Source organism: Vigna radiata, unplaced genomic scaffold (genome assembly GCF_000741045.1).
Source record: "Vigna radiata var. radiata cultivar VC1973A unplaced genomic scaffold, Vradiata_ver6 scaffold_183, whole genome shotgun sequence".
Lineage (NCBI taxonomy): Eukaryota > Viridiplantae > Streptophyta > Magnoliopsida > Fabales > Fabaceae > Vigna > Vigna radiata.
In genome coordinates, this window is record NW_014542001.1 from 726312 (window position 1) to 741726 (window position 15415).

At 29.2% G+C, this 15415-nt stretch overlaps 1 pseudogene; it reads right to left on the reverse strand.

Moving 5' to 3' along the window:
• Positions 1 to 13881: 13881 nt before the first annotated feature.
• LOC106778878 lies at positions 13882 to 15128 on the reverse strand (annotated as a pseudogene).
• Between the last annotated feature and the right edge of the window lie 287 nt (positions 15129 to 15415).

The following is a 15415-nucleotide window of genomic DNA, read 5'->3' on the forward strand; positions in this document are numbered from 1 at the left end:
AACTATACTCAAACTTATTTCTTTTCAACATTTTTTTTTGTTTCCAACTCATTAAAGAAATTCACTCTATGCTTTCTCTCTTTGACTTCTATCTTCTCTCAACTTATACGTTATTTAAAGATATGATTGCACCAAAATGAGATCGTATTATTTATCTAACAAGAAAATAAAATATATCAAGATATTATGTTAATAAACTTATATATTTAAAAGTAGATAATGGAGATTATAAATAATGTGATTTAAAGTACCACAAAAATTAATTAACTATCAGACTTAATAATATTATGTGTTCATTAAAATTTGATAGCTAGATAATATATACTTAAAAGCCTACTTTTTCTTCAAAATTATTAGTTTTTTTTAAATATCAATAATCAAAAAGTAGAAATGATCTTGAGGTTAAAATTGTATTGATATTCATGTTAAAATTAAATAATGATCTTGAGTGAATTAAATTTTTAAAATCTACTCTAGATTTAATCATTATATAATAAAATAAATTGAATATTAATAATATGATATGATTAATATATATATATATATATATATATATATATATATATATTATTATATATATATTTAGATTAGTTCACTTTTATACATGGTATTATTATTATATTTGATATTTAATATTTAAATTTTTTTTTGTTAAATAGTAGGTTAGAGGATATTTGGTATACTCCATTAACCTCTTAAACGTTTTTGTTAAAAGAAATGAGAATGAACTTAAAAAAATATAATGTAAATAAGAGACTTTTAAAACTATACTCAAACCTATTTCATTTATAAAGTTATTTTTTCTTCTAAAAATTCTAAAATAAAATTTACAACATTATTATGATTCATATTAAACTATACTCAAACCTATTTCTATTCAACACTTTTTTCTTTCTTTCCAACTTACTAAAGAAATTCACCCTATGCTTTCTCTCTTTCACTTTTATCTTCTCTCAACTTATATATTATTTATAGATATTATGTTAATAAACTTGTATATTTAAAAGTGAATAATAGAGATTATAAATAATGTGATTTAAAGTACACAAAAAAATTAAATAACTATGAGACTTAATAATATTATGTGTTCATTAAAATTAGGTAAATAGATAATATATACTTAAAAGCCTACTTTTTCTTCAAAATTATTAGTTCTTTTTAAATATTAATAATCAAAAAGTATAAATAATCTTAAGGTTAAAAATGTATTGATATTCAGGTTAAAATTAAATAATGATCTTGAGTGAATTAAATTTTTTAAAATGTAGTCTAGATTTAATCTATATATAATAAAATAAATTGAATATTAATAATATGATATGATTAATATATATATATATATATATATATATATATATATATATATATATATATATATAATATTATTGTTATATATGTATTTAGATTAGTTCACTTTTATACGTGGTATTATTATTATATTTGATATTTAATATTTAATTTTTTTAGTTAAAAAGTAGGTTAGAGGATATTTGGTATACTCCATTAACCTCTTCAACGTTTTTGTTAAAAGAAATGAAAATGAAGTTACAAAAATATAAAAATATAACGTAAATAAGAGACTTTTAAAACTATACTCAAACTATTTCATTTAAAAGTTGTTTTTTCTTCTAAAAATTCTAAAATAAAATTTACAACATTACTATGATTCATATAAAACTAGAGCGGTTAAAACGGATAATCCGGTTTGACCCGATCCGGTCCACCACGAGTTGGTCACTTTGTGAGCCAACCCAACCCGACTCATTTATTAGCGAGCCAGAAAAATTTGAAACCAGTTCGACCCACCACGGGTTGGTGGGTAAACGGGTTGGCGCACTAGCCCATTTAATTACAATTTTTTAAATAAAAAAATATAAACTTTCTATATTCCAATCTAAACAAATTTCAGGGAAAAAAATGATGTTAAATTGAAGACAATTTAAAATAATAATAAAAAGTACAATATAATTCAAATATCATCCAAAAACAAACACAAAAAACATACAAGAGAGTATTTTATTTTTTAGCGTTTCGTAAATAAAACAATAAATTAAAAAAATAGAATTTGGTAGGTGGGTTGGAGGGCCAACCCGGCCCACCACGGGTTCAACCCGCATGAGCCGGGTTTAAATGAACCAGGTTGAAATTTGACCCGCGTAAAAAAATTCAATTTTTTCAAACCCAACCTGATCCCAACTCGTGGTGAGCCAAGTTGGCTCGCAGGTTGTGACTCATTTTGACGGCTCTATATAAAACTATACTCCAACCTATTTCTTTTCAGCATTTTCTTCTTTTTTTTCCAACTCACTAAAGAAATTCACTTTATGCTTTCTCTCTTTTACTTCTATCTTCTCTCAACTTATACGTTATTTAAAAATATGATAACACCAAAATAAGATCGTGTTATTTATCCAACAAGAAAATAAAATATATCAAGATAGTATGTGAATAAACTTGTATATTTAAAAGTGGATAATGAAGATTATAAATAATGTGATTTAAAGTATAACAAAAATTAAATAACTATCAGACTTAATAATATTATGTGTCCATTAAAATTTGATAACTAGATAATATATACTTAAAAACCTACTTTTTCTTCAAAATTATTAGTTCTTTTTAAATATTAATAATCAAAAAGTATAAATGATCTTGAGGTTAAAATTATATTGATATTCAGGTTAAAATTATATAACGATCTTGAGTGAATTAAATTTTTTAAAATGTAGTCTAGATTTAATCTTTATATAATAAAATAAATTGAATATTAATAATATGATATGATTAATATATATATATATATATATATATATATATATATATATATATATATATATTATTGTTATATATGTGTTTAGATTAGTTCACTTTTATACGTGATATTATTATTATATTTGATATTTAATATTTAATTTTTTTAGTTAAAAAGTAGGTTAGAGGATATTTGTTATATTCCATTAATCTCTTAAACGTTTTTGTTAAAAGAAATGAAAATGAACTTAAAAAATATAATGTAAATAAGAGACTTTTAAAACTATACTCAAACCTATTTCATTTATAAAGTTGTTTTTTCTTCTAAAAATTCTAAAATAAAATTTACAGTAATGTTTTATATAAAACTATACTCAAACCTATTTCTTTTCAACACTTTGTTCTTTCTTTCCAACTCACTAAAGAAATTCACTCTATGCTTTCTCTGTAAAGACCTGATAAATAAAGGGGCCGTTGGACCTTATTTGGGGCAGCCAGACCCATATGCTAAGGGTGCCTTAGCCTTAGAGGGAGGCTTTGATAGAAATCAGATTTTCATTTTAGCTTTTTCCCTTCTCTCTCTAAAACTCTTTGCCCTAAGTTCTCTTTGGCTTCTCTTTAGGATTCCAGTAAATTGAACCGTTCAAACTTTGATTTGAAGGTGCTCAATCGCTCACCACACCGGAAGCTTCAGTTTGGACCGAACATTTTTCCATTTCGACTGGTAAGTATCTTTCCCCTCTTTCTTCCACTGTTCTTGAGCCTAGGGCATGCAACTTTGTTGGCTGCATGTTCCTTGTGCGTTCTCCCGTCCATTCTCTGTTTATTCTAACTCTAGGAGCTGTGTGCAATCACCAGTTCGGTGCTCTGTTGGTCCTGTGAGTTCATCGTAGTGTGGGTAATTGCTAAGGCATTTCTTCAATTAGTTGACTGTTAAGTTTTCCAAGTAAGGGGAGCTAATTGTATTTTGTTTGGATTTATATTATGAAATACCTGTGTGTTGGATGCTGAGTTGGTGCATTGATTTGGATTGATATATATATATATATATATATATATATATATATTTCTCTGTTGAATATGTGATGAACTGTGAAGTTGATGAAAAGTATGAATCTGTGAGTTAGTATGTGTTGCTTATAATTTGTTCAGACTAAGTGATGAGTCGATATTTTATGAATTTCACTTAGCTTATTGTACCGAATTTAATCAGGGAATTGTGTTTATTTATCCGGTATTTTCCCGTTTCTGTTAATTGTGCTTAATTTGATCGGAAATTTTAATTTTAATTAATTTGAATTTTCTAAATTTATTATTTGCATTATTAATTGCAGAAAAAATTTTGGAAATATAATTTGAAAAATTTGGAGGTTAAATGAGAAATTTCAATTCAGTCCAAAGGATTCATTTTAGACTCATTAGAAAATGGTGCAACATATTGAATGAGGGGGAACACTTAGAATATTTTATTCAAGGAAAATTGTGCATGAATGGGATATGCTGATGGCATTCAGAGAAGTGGTGTGACGGGCCTGCAAGTGTGACATGGATTTAATTTTAAAGGGTGGCATTTCAGTCTCGTGGAGAAACAAGTCATTTCATCAGCAAGTGGGACCCATGAGGCAATTGAATTATGGAATATTTTTACATCCAGAAAAAACACTTGCTAACCGATTATGTGGAGAGAAGAAAAAAATAATAAAAATGCTGATGGGTTTGCTTTAAAAGATTTGGACTTTCAATTAGAGAAATGGGGTGTCACAGCCAATCTTCACCACGACCCAAGCAGCACATTTGTGAATTAATTTGCTGGCAGCAAGAAAGAGTCCAGTAACATTAAAGCAGCATCATCACGGCTCATGGTTAAAGAAGTGGTGCACAAGGAGGTCCAACCTCCTCTCACGTCCAGGAGCACCACGCACATGATAATTAGAAGAAGTTCACGGTTGGTTCAATTGGATAGGAAAGTGCAGCCCAAAAGAAGCTGCATCACGAACCAGCACACGGCTACAATCAGCAGCTGGCCCAGCACATTAAAATCATGTCCAGCACTTGATGATGAACATGTGAATTGAAATGGGTGCAGCAAGTAAAGGAGGCTGCCCGACAGTGCTTCCAGAAAAGCAATTTCATATAGCATTTTCTCACGGCCCAGGTGACATGGAAGAAAATAGGGCACATTATCCGAGAGGGGGAGATTTTGGGGGGCAGCCGACACTCACATAAAAAAACGGGGGGCTGTCACACTTGAAGGGGGTGACGTTTTTCGGCTGGGAAAAATGTTTACTTTTTTAGATTTTGGTTGAATAAATTCCTTTTGCTCGTTTCTTCATTAGCTTATTTTATTTCTATTAAGCACTTTCATTTTCTTGGTTTTGATTGGTTTAGTAGTGGGTAACGGTACATTCAATATTTTGCATTTACTTTCTTTGCATTGAACAGTGTGGTGTCACGGTGATGCTTCATTTACACGGTTATAACAGCAACTTTTATTACATTTATTTTCTTTTCTTTTGGCTTTTAGAAAGAAGTAGTTGATTTAAAAGCACACAACACTCTTGCATTGATTGTTTTGATTCCAGCAATACTCAATGATGAATGGCATTGCATTATTCCTGCATTGATTTTCAACGTTCCCTTTTTAGTTTAATAGTATTTCTATGCATATTAATTACAAGTGATTTTTTTGTTGAATTATGCTTTAGTTCATACACTTTGGTATTTAATGTTTTATTCAAGTGTTTTCATTTACTCTAATTCCTTCAATTATATTTAATTTTTAGTTTTAATTTAATTTATTTTTTCTTGTAAAAAAAAAAAAATCTTTCACAACCCCCCACTTCGTGTTAGACCTAATTCTGAACCGTAGTTGGTCCTTGAGAGACGACCTAGGAGTCACTTCCTAGTCTATACTGCATTCTTTATGCAATCAAATTTGATTGGGCGGCGACACCCATCACTAAGTTTAAAGGTTGGATTTTGGTGTGTAAAGTGTCTTGACTATGAATTCTGTGTTGTCGTGGTTTGGAGAATAAAGTGGCTGGTTTGGGTACTGTTTTAAGATGCTTTTAGAGGAAGTGAGGTTGAAGTTGAGCATTTGAGGTCTAGAAAACAACATGAAGGTTTAGACTACTTAGATAAATTGTTTGGAAACTGAGAGAGCATGTATGTTGGTAGGATAGAGGAGACTTAAAAACCTGAGTTGGCACATCCCTGATCATAGAGCAGCCCTGTCCTAATCCAGTACGATGTGACTAGTCATATGTGTTGGCGTCGAAGGTGAGTCTGATGCATTCAGACATCTGGATCCTCTCCGATGACCAATTGGATAGTGAAGTGAGGTAGGGAATACAAATTATGTGGGGATGAGTAACTTAGTAGACAGTCTAACAATTGGGGGCCTCTAGTTAATGAGTTTGATGTTAGAATTTGAGTTAGTTTAGTACATCTAATTCCTATTCAAAAGACCAATGCAATACTTTACTCTCATCTATAAACATGTTTCATATCAATATTAGTTTTACAAACTTTGAATTGATTATTTGGAAGTGTCTCAAATGCACTAAAACCAGAAAAATCAGGTTGTTGTAAAAAACTAATAAGAATAATCGATTATCTCACTTGATAATCGATTATTCTAGTAAGAACGTCATACTTTCTTTGTAACTCTCGTAAATAATCGATTATTACATATAATAGTCGATTATTGTCGTCGGAAAATCATCCAGGACAGTTTTGGGTGGTTTTCGGGGTTCCGGGTATCATTTTTGGACACTCTTTAGGTCGTTTTGGGGGTTTTGGACCTTTTCGAAACTATTGGTGATGGTTTCAAAGTTGTTTTCTTTGTCTAAGTATGAGTTTAAGAGGTATTGGGTTGTTTAGTGGTTCTTCTTGGACTATTATTGTCTGTTAATGTATCTGGTTCCATGTGATTTTTGATGGCTTGTTGGGTTGTTTGTGGTCTTTTGAAGTATAATTAATATTGTATGTTTTTATGCAATGTAAAAGTGAAAGGTTATATGTATATGGATTCAAATGGGTTCACGGTTGGTTATAAGTATAGTTGATGGACGTAATTCCATGATCCTCACGGAGAGGTTACATGGTGGTGCCCGTATGAATTGCTGGAGTGTCCTTATGGGGTTTATCCTGACATTGTAATGATCATCCATGCTTAAGTAAAGAGTGATGAGTCATGTGGTGAGAATAGCAAGAGGTCCTAGCCCATAGGTTTAGGTGAATTAACGGACCAACCCCGGGTGGTAACTAATGGTTTTCCAGTTACTACATCACCCGGGTGCACAAATCCCTAGAACTTGACATATCATACTAGTCCGGATGTCAAATCACGTGGTCGGTCATTGGTATCAGAATAACGCATTTGGTCATCGTCTATATAGTGTCATGGTCCTTGCATGCTTGAATTACTTGGTTGTTACATGCTTATGTATTAGCTAAATTGGTATGAGTTAAGTCTAGAATATCACATGTTAAGATGTATGCCTTAAATTGATATTGAATGAAGTTTACTCTTGTATGTATATGTTCCTATGATGCATGCTTTTTACATAATTAGCTCACCCTTGTGTCCTTGTTGTGTGTTGCTTGTGTATGTTTTCTTTGCGATGATCATCCACTTGGATGGGAGCAAATGTTGTTGAGAAGTTCCCTTGGAGCAAGTGTTGGAGGATGGAGATGAAGCTGCAACTTAGTCTTCCTAGGAATCCCTTTCTTTGTTGAACCAATGTATCTTAAAATATTATTTATGTCTAAGTTTAAGGTTTAGACCTTTTATCTTAAAGCTTTAAATTCTGGTAATATTCTAAGGATGATTGTAATCATAAATTCTCTTATTACTTCTCTAACTGCTTTCTAGTATTATTCCTGATGACGTTTTAAATATACATATCTTTATCATATATTTGGGATGCCACATTCTCTCTTTCACTTCTATCTTCTCTCAACTTATACGTTATTTATAGATATGATAGCACTAAAATGAGATCGTGTTATTTATCTAACAAGAAAATAAAATATATCAAGATATCATGTTAATAAATTTATATATTTAAAAGTGGATAATGGAGATTATAAATAATGTGATTTAAAGTACACGAAAAATTAAATAACTATGAGACTTAATAATATTATGTGTTCATTAAAATTAAATAACTAGATAATATATATTTAAAAGCCTAATTTTTCTTCAATATTATTAGTTCTTTTTAAATATTAATAATAAAAAAGTATAAATGATCTTGAGGTTAAAATTGTATTGATATTCAGGTTAAAATTAAATAATGATATTGAGTGAATTAAATTTTAAAATCTAGTCTAGGTTTAATTTATATATAATAAAATAAATTGAATATTAAAAATATGATACGATTAATATATATATATATATATATATATATATATATATATATATATATATATAATTGTTATATATGTTTTTATATTAGTTCACTTTTATACGTGGTATTATTATTATATTTGGTATTTAATATTTCATTTTTTTAGTTCAATAATAGGTGACAGGATATTTAGCATACTCTATTAATCTCTTAAATGTTTTTGTTAAAAGAAATGAAAATAAACTTACAAAAATATAATATAGATAAGAGACTTTTAAAACTATAATCAAATCTATTTCATTTATAAAGTTATTTTTTTTTTCTAAAAATTTTAAAATAAAATTTATAAGATTCATATTTTATTTTGATATATTAATGAAAAATATGTGTTAATATTTTAATTTGGGTTACAAATAAAATTTATATGTAAGATTTTATTGTTATTATCATTATTATTATTATTATCATTATTATTATTATTATTATCATCATCATTATTATTATTATTATTATTATTGTTATTATTATTATTATTATTATTATTATTATTATTATTATTATTGCATGCGTTAAAACTATTGTATACATATTAAATTAAGATATATAATGAAAAAATAAATTTAAATTATTCAATAAAATATTAATAAAAAGATTTGGGGTTGTTACATTTAATAAAGAATTTTGTGTATATATTATTATAAAAAATGATCACGTAACACTTTTGGCATATCTCACTTGATACATGACCAAGTTTTTATTTAAAAACAATAAAGATTAAAAAATTTAAAAAAATAAAAAAAATTACATATTAACATGTGATGTTGAGTTAACGTCATTTGTATTAAAAAAAATATTAAATTAGATTACATTTTCAAAACTAAAATCTAATTAAAATAATGTAAAACTTGACTATTGAAATAAGATTCCTGTACAAATACAAGGATGATTTGAATGTTTGAACTAACATTTATTCTTATGGCTTACTCTTAATGTTTAAATTGAATGGGATAATGAACTACGTAGTTGGTAGAATTCAGCTGGTTAAATTGTGTATTGTATTTCATTTGTTGTGGATGATGATATACGTTCTTGATATGATTTGGCTGCATTATTTTAGGTGTTGATTGTGGATTTAGCATTGACGGAGGAGGCATGTGCATGTTGATGTGAGGATTGAAGGGTATGTGCATATTTATGTGAGGATTAAATCCTTCTTGCACTTGCATCAACGAATGATTTAAGGTATCGAGAGACCTAAAATAAATTTGAAAATGAAATTTTTGAGACATTGTTTTAGAAATATAAAATAATTGATACTTAAGGACTTAAAATAATTAGAACTAAAAAATAATTTATATTTCTTTTTTTTAAAAATTTAAAACAAATATTTCACCACCTTGGATTTTGAGGCAGTCGGACCAACATCTTCTAAGATTGTGAAATTGAAAGATGAATCATGTCATGAATGTTGTTCCTTTTCTTTTTCTCTTTTGATTTACTTTGACGGAGATAATATTTTTGTGCATAACTGACCACTTGGATTGAATTTTTTGTTTAAACGTAGGAGGAAATATTTTTCCAATCTCCTTTACCATATTTATTAAGTCCTTCGAGAAATCGTCTACGACCAATAAATAAATATCAGAATTAATACAATATCATTCCAAAGTAAATAAATTATAAAAGAAAATATTGACACTAAAAAACTTGTGCTCCACCGTAGTCCAAGTTATCCGTTGTTGTTTCTTCAACTGAAACTTTTGTATATGTTGACGATCTAATGTCTCAGACGACGACATTAAAGGGACTTCGGGGACAATCGAACATGTCCAAAACAAATTTTGGAAATGAAATATATTTTTATAATTTTATTTAAATTTAAGGTATTCTTTGACAATTATTTTTAAAAAATAAATTTTATTTTAAAGTTTAAAACGGTAGGGGATTCATAAGAGAGACACTAGTGAGATATGAGCCAAAATCACTCTATCCAAAATCATAATATAACGAGTTGATGAGTTTTCTTCTTTATATAGTATTTTGCTTTTTCATTTTTATCGAATGCGGGACTCAGACTTATACTTAGATTCCAAAAAAAACAAACAAAGCTTTACCTTTTTGGATTTGATGGGAACAAGTTGGCTGAAAGTGACCGAGTAGGGCTCAGACAGAGTTTCGATAATAGACAACAAATCAGGATGGATCTGTACAGTTCCGAAGCCTCAACAATTAACTCTTCAGCAGTTTGTTCCGCCATTGCTCTTTCTTTTCAACACTTTCTTCTTTCTTTCCAACTCATTACAAAAATTCACTTTATGCTTTCTCTCTTTCACTTTTATCTTCTTTCAACTTATACGTTATTTCTAGGGAAAATAAAATTTTAACACCATTTTTTGACACCATTTTGACACTGCACACGTGTCAAAATGTGATTGGACGATTTTAAATTAAAAAACAACCTTTGGTTTTTTTCTTCCAAACATACCCTTGTCTCAACTTTTTTAATTTGAAATCGTTCAATCACATTTTGACACGTGTGGAGTGTCAAAATAGTGTCAGAAAATGGTGTCAAAATATCATTTTCCTATTTCTAGATATGATAACACTGAAATGAGATGGTATTATTTATCTAACAAGAAAATAAAATATATCAAGATATTATGTTAATAAAATTGTGTATTTAAAAGTGGATAATGGAGATTATAAATTATATGGTTTAAAGTACACGAAAAGTTAAATTACTATGAGACTTAAAATATTATGTATTCATTAAAATTAGATAACTAGATAATATATACTTGAAAAAGCCTACTTTTCCTTCAAAACTATTAGTTCTTTTTAAATATTAATAATCAAAAAGTATAAAAAAAAATATCATTTATAAATCCAAGAAATAAATTGTATTGATATTTAGGTTAAAATTAAATAATGATTTTAAGTGAATTAAATATTTTAAAATCTAGTCTAGATTTAATCTGTATTGAATATTAATAATATGATACGTTTAATATATATATATATATATATATATATATATATATATATATATATATATATATATATATATATATATATATAATTTTGATATATGTTTTTAGATTAGTTCACTTTTATATCGTATTATTATATTTGGTGTTTAATATTTAAAATGTTTTAGTTAAAAAGTAAGTTATAGGATATTTAGTATATTCCATTAACTTCTTAAATGTTTTTGTTAAAAGAAATGAAAATAAACTTACAAAAGTATAATGTAAATAAGAGGCTTTTAAAACTATACTTAAACCTATTTTATTTATAAAGTTAGTTTTTTCTTCTAAAAAATCTAAAATAAAATTTATAACATTTCTATGATTCATTTTTTATTTTAATATTTTAATGAAAAATATGTTTTAATATTTTAATTTTGGTTACAAATAAAATTTATATGTAAGATTTATTATTATTATTATTATTATTATTATTATTATTATTATTATTATTATTATTATTGCATGCCGTTAAAACTATTGTATACATATTAAATTAAGATATATAATTAATAAATAAATTGAAATTATTGAATAAAATATTAACAAAAAGATATGGGGTAGTTACATATAATAAAATGTTTTGTGTATATATTATTATAAGTCACGTAACACTTTTGACAGATGTCACTTGATACATGACAAAAATTTTATTTTAAAAAATTAAAGATTAAAAGATTAAAAAAATAAAAATAAAAAATAAAAAAATTACATATTAACATGTGATATTGAGTTAACTTCATTTGTATTAACGAAAAAAAAAATTAAATTACATCACATTTTAAAAAAATGAGAATCTAATTAAAATATAGTTAAACTTGAAGATTAAAATAAGATTCCAATACAAATATAAGGATCATTGCGGATGATTTATGTTCTTGATATGATTTGGCTGTATCATTCCTGATATTGACTTAGTATTTAGCAGTGGTGGAGGAGGCATGTGCATGTTGATGTGAGGATTGAATAAGTGCATGTTGAGGTGAGGATTGAAGGGTATATGCATGTTTATGTGAGGATTGAATCCTTCTTGCACTTGCATCAACGGATGATTTAAGATATCGAGAGACCTAAAATAAATTTGAAAATTAAATTTTTGAGACATTATTTTAGAAATATAAAATAATTGATACTTAAGGACTAATTAAAATAATTAGTACTAAAAAATGATTTAGATTTTTTTTTTTGAAAATCTAAAATAAATATTTCATCACCTTGGATTTTGAGGAAGCCCGACCAACATCTCCTAAGATTGTGAAATTGGAAGATGAATCATGTCATGAATGATGTTCCTTTTCTTTTTCTCTTTTGATTTACTTTGACGGAGATAATATTTTTGTGCATGACTGACCACTTGGGTTGAATTTTTTGTTTGAACGTAAGAGGAAATATTTTTCCAATCTCCTTTACCATATTTATTAAGTCCTTCGAGAAATCGTCTACGACCAATAAATATCATTCCAAAGTAAATAAATTATAAAAGAAAGTATTAACACTAAAAAACATGTGTTCCACCGTAGTCCAAGTTATCCGTTTTTGTTTCTTCTATTCAAACCGTTGCATATGTTGACGATCTAATGTCTCAGATGGCGGCATTAGAGGGACTTGGAGGACAATCAGACATGTCTAAAAAACATTTGGAAATGAAATATATTTATTATAATTTTATTTAAAAAATATATAGAAAAATATGGTCCCAGAGTGAAATATATTTATTACTTTTTATATTAATTTTCAGATATTTTAATAATGAAATTTATATGTTTTGATGTATTATTTTTAAATATATTTTTAACGTATTTTAATAATGTATATTTGAAGATCTATATATATTGTTATTTATTTTTCACGATATTTAATTAGTTTTTAAACTGAAAACATAAAAATAGGAAACGGATGTCGACATCCGTCAACGGATATCGACATCCGTTTCAGTGCCTGCACGTCTTCTTCTTCAATCCACACAACACAGAGCACACAAATAACACAGAAGTCAACAGCAGACCACAGAAACCTCAACAAACACACCAACCAAATATCAACAATAGAGAAAGCTACCCAATCTTACACATTACATACATTAAAAAAAATAGAAGAAATGAAAAGAACGAAACCAATGTCTACACCTCTCCACACCGCGTCGGACCGCCACACACTCACCGCACCGCCACACGCCGCACACCAATAGGCCGCACAAAGCAACAGCAGGTTCAGAGGAGGACTGGGAGAGTGAGAGTTGCAGAGAGCATTTGAAAATGAAAGCTTTGGTGGGGGTGGGAATACGCGAAGGAGGGAATCTTGAGTCTGTGTGTGTTCAGAGTGTAAAAGAGGCAGGGTATGTTAACTTTAATAAATAGGGGTATAAAGGTAAAAATAAAAAAAAACAAAAAGGTTATTTTTGTATTTAAAAAAAAATCCAAAAAAATTGGGGGGGGGGGGGGGGATGGAATTGGGGAGGTACAGGGAGTAACCCCCAATATGAAACCAGGGGTTGCAGAAATGTTCTTTTCTGGTTTTGGCCCAATCAGACCCAATGCTCTCAAGGGAGAAAAGAAATTAAAAAACAAAGGGTGTTGCTCCCTCCACCTCCCCCTTCCTTTTTTACCCTTCATTCTATTTTTTATTCCTATTTTATCTTGTAAAAATTTATTTTTAAGGTTAAAATTTTATAAAAAAACTTTTGGATATGAGGATCCGTCGACGAATGTCAACATTCGTTTAAGGTAAAAACGAATATCAACATCCGTTTAAGGTAAAAACGGATGTCCACATCCGTTACTCAGGATCTCAATGGTGCCTCCGATGTGCATGAAAATGGAATTAGGCACACGCTTGGTTGTCACCCAATTGCCTTTATAGAAAAGTTGCAGACCCGACACCATGCTATGAAGGAGGAAGGTGTGAACTTATATCTGTGTGAGCTTCAACTCCCAGAGCCAATTCCGGTTGTGGACAAATTGGGTAGTAGTTGATCTTCAACTAAAGCAAAAGCTCTTCCATTCCACCCACTTCCTTCTCTAATCTTCCACCTTCCAACCCCAATCCAATAGAAAGTGCCTCTAGTATCTTCGTCACAAGCCTCCTCAGTTGCCTTGCATACTTGCTTGTAGCCTCACTTTCTCAAAAACAAAACTCACCAATAAATATGTAAGAAACTATAATTAAACATATATAAAGTAGAAGAAGGAATATAAAGTAGAAGAAGGAACGAAGAAACGATGATGATGATGATGACGAGTGCTCACGTGTAATCAGAAGGTTTGGTTGGTCAGATGGAGAGGTCGCGTTTGTCTTCAGGATAAACAAGGTGGAATAAGTAATCTTCCCACTCCAATTGCCCACTAGCATTGTTGGCAAGCTTGCTTCCATACCCCTGAATCTTCCTAGAGGCTTGGTCGTTCACATACTTCTCCTTCTCCTCAATTGGAAGAGATAAGAGGGTTTCCCCTGCTTTCCGCATCTGATTCAAGAGCTCCTCAGGGATGTCGTGGTTCACCAGGTTCATCACGCCCCATTCCACCACGCTTTCTTCAACTTCTCCCGACACTTCCCTCGAACAACCTCTGACAGCGAATCTATCTCTCCCAGGTCAATCATTGGGACTTGAGGCCCTTCTTTCTTTTCCTCCTCGAACACGTTCCCTGTGTTCTCCCACTCCTCTTGCAGCCTCACGTACTCCTTCAGGATACACTTTATCCCACTGCTCGCCAAGCTTTCAACTCTCGGACCCACCGTACCCATCATCTCTCTCCGACCTTCTTTCACTTCACCTCTTAGGATGTTCACTTCTTCCTCTCCATAGGTTTAATATTCCATTCTAAGCAAACACCACTGTCAATTTCCCTAACAGTCTCCATCCATTTGCGTTGGTTATCACGTGGAAGCTCCTCAACAAACCAAAACTTCAACATGCCTTGAGTGGAGGTTAACCTCCTGCATCATCTGCATCCACACCACTCCGCCTAACCCTCCATTGCCATTCTCGAACTTCTCTTTCAAGTATTTTACTCATTGTCAACACCAAATTTCGTCCGGGTGACTAAATAATAGGACTAGTTTTCATTTTTTGTCTTATTTTATTTTATTTTAATTTTAATTTTAATTTTATTTTTGTTTTTGTTTTATTTTGTTTAATGTTTGTTTTACTATTTAGTATTTGATTTAGTTTTTTTATTTTATTTATTTATTATTGGATTTAATTGCAAAAAAAAAAAAGAAAATAAAAAGAAAGATAAAAGAAAATAAGAAAAAAAGAAAAGAAAATGAAAAAAAAAGAAATAA